Genomic DNA, 6,790 nt, shown 5'->3' on the forward strand with positions numbered 1-6,790 from the left:
AATCTGTAGATCATTTTGGATAATAGGGACGTTTGAGTAATTCCTGGCCTTTTTCTCCATAGGAAGCAAAACGATCTATTACAGAGTTTCCAGACCTTTCTATCTTCTCTCGTATGGGATCCACTTACCTGCATGTCTTTTCTCACCTGCTCTCTGCCTTGTTGTAAAGGGCCTGCCTGCCCCTGTATGGGGGGCTCTGTGAGTGTGAGAAGTTGGGTCAGTATCAGGATGAATGAGCATATCTTACTCAGTATTAAAATTAGCAAGACCACTTTACAAAAAATCTGATTCATTTCACTCCAGTCTTGTCTGTCATAAGGGTAACATTTTGATATCCATCTGCCTGACTTTTTTGACCATCTCTCAGGTGGAGAAGATAGGCTGTTACTTACTCCCTAAAATCTCAAAATGATCAATGCTAACGAGGCATTACCATGAGGAGCAATTGAACTGTTTTCTCCATTATAGTTTATTATAAGATGTTGACACAGTTTCCTGTGCTGTACAGTAGGGCCTTGTTGTTTACCTGTTTTATATCTAGTAATTTGTATCTGCTAATCCCAAACTCCACATTTATTCCTCCTCCATTCGTTTCCCCTTTGGTAACCATAAGTTTCCTGTATCTGTGAGTCTGTTTCTGTTTTTTAAATAAGTTCATTTGAATCATAGTTTAGACTCCATGCATAAGTGATATCAAGTGATATTTGTCTTTCTCTGTCTGATTTCACTTAGTATGATAACTCTAGCTCTATCCATGTTGCTGCAAATAGCATTATTTCATTTTTATGGCTCAGTAATATTCCAGTGTGTGTGTGTGTGTGTATATATGTATACACACACCATATCTTCTTTATACGTTAATCTATTGATGGACATGTAGGTGGCTTTCATGCCTTGGCTATTGTAAATAGTGCTGCTATGATGTATCTTTTTCAAAGTAGAACTTTCTCTGGATAAAACGTCAGTTTTCATTCCAGTCCCTAAGAAAGGCAATGCCAAAGAATGGGAATTACATTCCCACCAACAGTGTAGTGGGATTTTCTTTTCTCACACCCTCTCCAGCATTTATTATTTGTAGACTTCTTGAGGATGGCCATTCTGACTGGTGTGGGGTGATATGTTGTTGTAGATTTGATTTGCATTTCTCTAATAATTAGCAGTGTTGAGCAGCTTTTAATGTGTTATTGACCATCGATATGTCTTCTTTGGAGAAATGACTATTTCCATCTTCTGCTCATTTTTTGACTGGGTTGTTTGTTTTTCTGCTATTGAGTTGAATGAGCTGGTTGTATATTTTGGAAATTAAGCCCTTGTTGGTTGTATCATTTGCAAATATGTCCTCCTAGTCCATACGTTTTGTTTTGTTTATGGCTTCCTTTGCAGTGCAAAAGCTTATAAGTTTGATTAGGTCCCAATTATTTATTTTTGCTTTTATTTCTGTTGCCTTATAAGGCTGACCTAAGAAAACATTGCTATGATTTATATCAGAGAATATTTTGCCTATGTTCTCTTCTAGAAATTTTAATGTAAGTGTCTTATATTTAAGTCTTAAAGCCATTTTGAGCTTATGAGGGAGTGTTCTAATTTCATTGATTTACATGTGGCTGTCCAGCTTTCCCAATACCACTTGCTGAAGGGACTGTCTTCTCCATTGTGCATTTTTGCTTCTCTTGTTTAAGAGTGATGGTAGGCATGTTTATTTCTGTGAGCCAAGAATATTGCTGGTAGGCAAAATCAAGATTTAAAGGAACAAGATGCTCCATGTGAATCACTTGGGAATTTGCCTACTGTGCACCTTCCCCAAAACATTTTGCTTCCATCTATGGGAAAGTGGTTATAATATGCTAATTTGGATGGACTAAAACAGCTTACTATCATCTGCCCAGAAACTGCCACAATTCAAATGGTCCGTGCTTCAGATGGGGGTTGCATAGTACCCAATCTGTCCTGTAGTCCATGAGTCAATGCCGTGTCCAACACCATGTTAAGGGGAAAGTGGACGGACACCCATACACCAAATTCCCTCATCCTTCATTCAGTAGAGACATCCTTCATGTAACTCAGTCCCTCAAAGGCCAACTCTCAAATTGGCCATGTGTGACTCATTTTGGACTCTTGGAACCATACTTGTTATACATAAATGAAGATGTCCGAGTTCTTCATGGACCAGCCTCTAGCATTACCTGATTTTAGGTCTCTGGTGCCAGACCTTTCTCAGATCTACCAAGCTCCTGGGCCTGCAGCTTGCTGTTGCTAAATGCCAGTTACCCAACCCCAAAACAACTCACTGATGCTGATGTGGCCCAGTGTCTTTGTACAACTCCCACTCCGATACTCACCGTCTCTGCAGAAGCCTAGCATAACGGATGCTCCAAAAGCTATTTAGTGAATGAATAAATTAACACATCCCCCTTCTGTGTACACAGTACAGCTTCCTCCTGGTGTCAAATTTGCCTAAAATGTATTAATTTTTTTAAAAATTGAAAACATTTTATTTCTTATGAAAAAGATGAAAACTGCATAATTTAGAAGTCTAATCACCAATGAAAGATTCATCTTAGACTGTGTATATAATGCCACAAGTCAGATAATGGATGAACTGTTTCAACAGGTTTGTTGTTATGAGGAGGAGAGTACTATAAGCTAGGATTAATAATAGACACTAAATCAGTCACTGGTTGATTCTGCCAACTTTTTCAGTGGATGTTGCAAGGCATAGTATAACATATCACTACTTTGAAAAAATAATTGGGATATAATTGCTTCGCAGTATTGTGTTTTTGCTGTACAATGAAGTGACTCAGCTATATGTCCCCTGCATATATCCCCTGCTTCTTGGATTTCCCTCCCATCCACCTTCCAAATGTATTCATTCTTATTTTAACTTTTGTGACTTTTTCTATACCCACGTTCTGCCCATACTAGTATATTTTTTATATTCTTTAAATTGAATCACCTTTTTTTTCTTAAATGTTTGAGGAATAAAAATCCTACTTTAAAGGGTACTTTAAATTCTAAATAGGGGCTTCTCTTGTGGCTCAGTTGGTAAAGAATCCTCCTACAATGCAGGGGACCCTGGTTCAATTCCTGGGTTGGGAAGATCTGCTGGAGAAGGGATAGGCTACCCACTCCAGTATTCTTGGGCTTCCCTTGTAGTTCAGCTGGTAAAGAATTCACCTGCAATGTTGGAGACCTGTGTTCGATCCCTGGGTTGGGAAGATCCCTGGAGAAGAGAAAGACTACCCACTCTAGTAGTCTAGCCTGGATTAGAATTTCAAGGACTGTATAGTCCATGGGTTCACGAAGAGTCAGACACGACGAGCAACTTTCACTTTCATATTCTAAATGATAAACAGCATCTCAGTATCTTTGTATCACAGTAAACTGTTCCAACCTCACATGACCAAAAACCGTGTCAGGTATGAACACTGTGAAGGCATCACACTTCAGAGAACACTGACCTAGGGTCTGGAGTGCACATGTCTTGAATCAGGACCCAGTGAGCTCCCTGGTGCCAGGTGAATAATGCATCTGATCCTTACCTGCAGGCCTCATCAAAGGGGGTTCAGATTATGACATGTGTCAGTAACAGGAGAGGGAGAGCCAGTGTTTAGAAGGATTGGGAAAGAGAGGCCACAGGCTCCCAGGCTGTCAACCCTTGTCAAAAGGAGACAGAGCCACGCCTGACAGCCCAAAGTAATGACTCAGAATAATTATTCAGAGTCATTTGTCTGAAGGAGAAGCAGAAAGAGACTGTCTTCTTTTGCAGGAAGTGCTTAGGTGACTGTGGAGCCTGCTGGACAGACAAGCTCGTGTCAGAGACCTATCTCCACACTCCCCGATGAAGTTTCCTTCGTGCTTGTTGTCAGGGCTCTCAGTGGCTCATTGAGAAAGCTTCTGCTCAGCATCTGACAGAAGACATTTCTTTCCTATGTCTGCTTGGCTGTAGATGTAGGGAACAGGTGTTGCTAGGTGGTATCAGGGACCAGCCAGGTCAGGCAGCCGAGAGTGACTTGCTGAGCAAAGCCCTGGAGGATGCTCTGAGCCCAGGACCAGGGCTGGAGGAGCTGCCAACCTCTTGGTCTGAATGCTGAGGTGCCTTGGGGGTACCTTAGTTCACAAAGGTTAAAAAAAGAATAAGGGGAAGAAAATGATCAACATTCGAACATCCATAATGTGCTAGGGACCATGGAGGCTGCTCTAAAGATAGGCGCTGTATGTCTTTTACCAAATTTTAGAGTAAGTCTTTTATTTCCAAATAACTAATATCAGCATTCATCCTGAAGCTTGCTGGAAGGACAGGGCATCTCCCAGGAATTTCTGAGACTTCCCAGACTGCTTTATGTTCCAAAAATCCGCTTGTTTCTTGCCACCACTCCCTTTAGGCTGCTTTATGAACTTAAGTCTGTTTGCATTGGTTGCCTCAAAATCATGTTTCCATGCTGTCACCAGCCTTCCAGGGGCCACTTTGCACATTGCCATGTACTGCTCACCACCACACTGTAGACAGGACCCTCTTTGAAGTCCCAACACACAGCTAATTCATGCTGGATGCTTTTGACCAGAGTTTAAGAATGAAACAAGGACACTGCACAGCACCTGGACATCCATAGTCACAGCTTCTAGGACACATCAGCCCTTCCCTTCTCACGAAGCTTGTCTTGTCACTGTGACCCACTCAGGCTCATTCATCTCTCCAGACAGGAATTCTCTAAGTCCTAACAATGTCATTCCAGCCCCCTTCTCTTTCCCCTCTTTCTCAGAGCCTCACAAGAGGAAAATTAAATAAGTAGGAACAATTCACTTGAGCTATACCACCTGTAATGAAGATAGCACTGTAATTATTAAACCAAAAAAGTGTCCATTCAAGTATATACACTTGAAACTTGGCATTTGCCTTTAGTTCTGAGTGACTAAGTTATAAATGAATGTAGGTAGGTAGGGTGGTTTTCTTTTTTTGGCCATGTGGCATGTGGGATCTTAGTGCCCCTGCCCCTATCCCTCCCCACCCCACACCACAGCTTGAACCTGTGCCTCCTGCAGTGGGAGTGCAGACTCTTAACCACTGGCCCACCAGGGGAGTCCCTGTCGGTATGTTTTTAGAAGACCTGCAGAATCCTGCCTGAGTGCCAAATACTTAGCTCATGATAACAATCATATGAAGTAACATCTACTTTGATAGATGAGAGCACTGAGGCACAGAAAGCCTGAGTAATTTGCCTGATGTCACACAGCCAGCAAATAACAGAGCAGGATTTAACCCAAGTCATTTGGCTTAGTAGCAGTGCTCTTAACTACTGGACTAGGCTTCGCTGCAATGGTCCCCCTCTGCTCAGAGAGAGACCTAGTCCCAAAGACAATACCAAGCTTACGTGGTGGGGCCTTAGAAAAGAAATGCTGTCAGTTGTGTCCCCTCTTTCTGCCATCAAAGTTTCAGAAATGTTGTTGATTAGATACTGGAGCCCCTCCCCCAGTCGTATTATCTAAGTTTCTCTTTATAACAACCCTGCTGGTTTATGTTCTCTCCATATCACCTCTGGGAAAAAAGGCAAGTAAGTAGTAGAGCTTGGATTTGACCCTACACCTGTCTGGATTTTAAAAAAACATGCTCATTGCACGATACAGAGCACTGTATCTACATGGTGCCACCAAAGATAATTTTTTAATTTGCTTCATTTAAACCTTCTATCTATAGTTACAAGGCTTGCAGAGTTTAGAAGGAGGAAAAGCTAGATTTCAAAGAAAAGCTGCCTGTAATGATCAGTTGCATAAGTAATGTGCCTGGGGCCATGGCGGAAGGAAAGAGCAATTTGCCACAGTTCTAATTGGAATGTAAACCTCTGGGCTGGACGCATGCCTGCATAGCTTCCTTGACACACTTCTTACTTCCTGGTTCTCTTGCCCATCAGTCTTCCATTTTCTCACCCTCAGGGAGGGTCTCACTCAAATCCTTTCTTTTCCAAACACGTGATGATGATAGTAATAACAGTAATGTCAGCATATTCCTATTCATCCAGTGGGTGTCTATGTAGGTGCTCATTAGAGGTACTCATCTATCAGAATGGCCAGGTTGGAATACTAGTGCAGTTGCACGCATGCTCAGCTGTGTCTGACACTTGTGACCTTTGAGACCCCACGGACTGTAGCCTGCCAGGCTGCTCCGTCCATGGGAGTTCCCAGGCAAGAATACTAGAGTGGGTTCCCACGCCCTCCTCCAGCGGATCTTGCCTACCCAGGGATCAAACTCATGTCTCCTGCATTGCAGGCAGTTCCTTTACTGCAGAGCCGTAGGGGAAGCCCTTGTACTGGACCCACCACCTACTAGCTGTGTGACCATCAGCAAGCTACGTAGCTTCTCTGTATCTCAGTTCTTTGTGGTAAAGATAAAATGAAATTGAATGTGTGGAGTAGGTAGAGCAGTGCCTGGCACAAAAGTAGGAGCTCAGTAAATGCTGGTTGTTGTTTTTATCATTTGCCAACTGCAATGACAGATACCCGGGATACAAGATAAAAGATAAATGTAGTGTGACTGGAGCTCAAGTTAAATCATTATAAATGAGATGGCAGTACATCCTTACCTTGACTGCCTCACTGTGAAGCAAACATTATATGGGAGTAAATACTGACCTAGCACAATTGTTCTGTTTCTTAACCAGTTGCCTCAAAATCAGAGGGATGCTACAGAAGCAGCGTGGAAGAAAACCTTGTGTATGTTTTGAATGTTGGCTCTGTCTGAAAACTGAACACCTGTGATGCTGACTGAGGGCAACTTCTGACAGTATGTCAGACC

Source organism: Budorcas taxicolor, chromosome 5, assembly GCF_023091745.1.
Source record: "Budorcas taxicolor isolate Tak-1 chromosome 5, Takin1.1, whole genome shotgun sequence".
Taxonomy (NCBI): Eukaryota; Metazoa; Chordata; class Mammalia; order Artiodactyla; family Bovidae; genus Budorcas; species Budorcas taxicolor.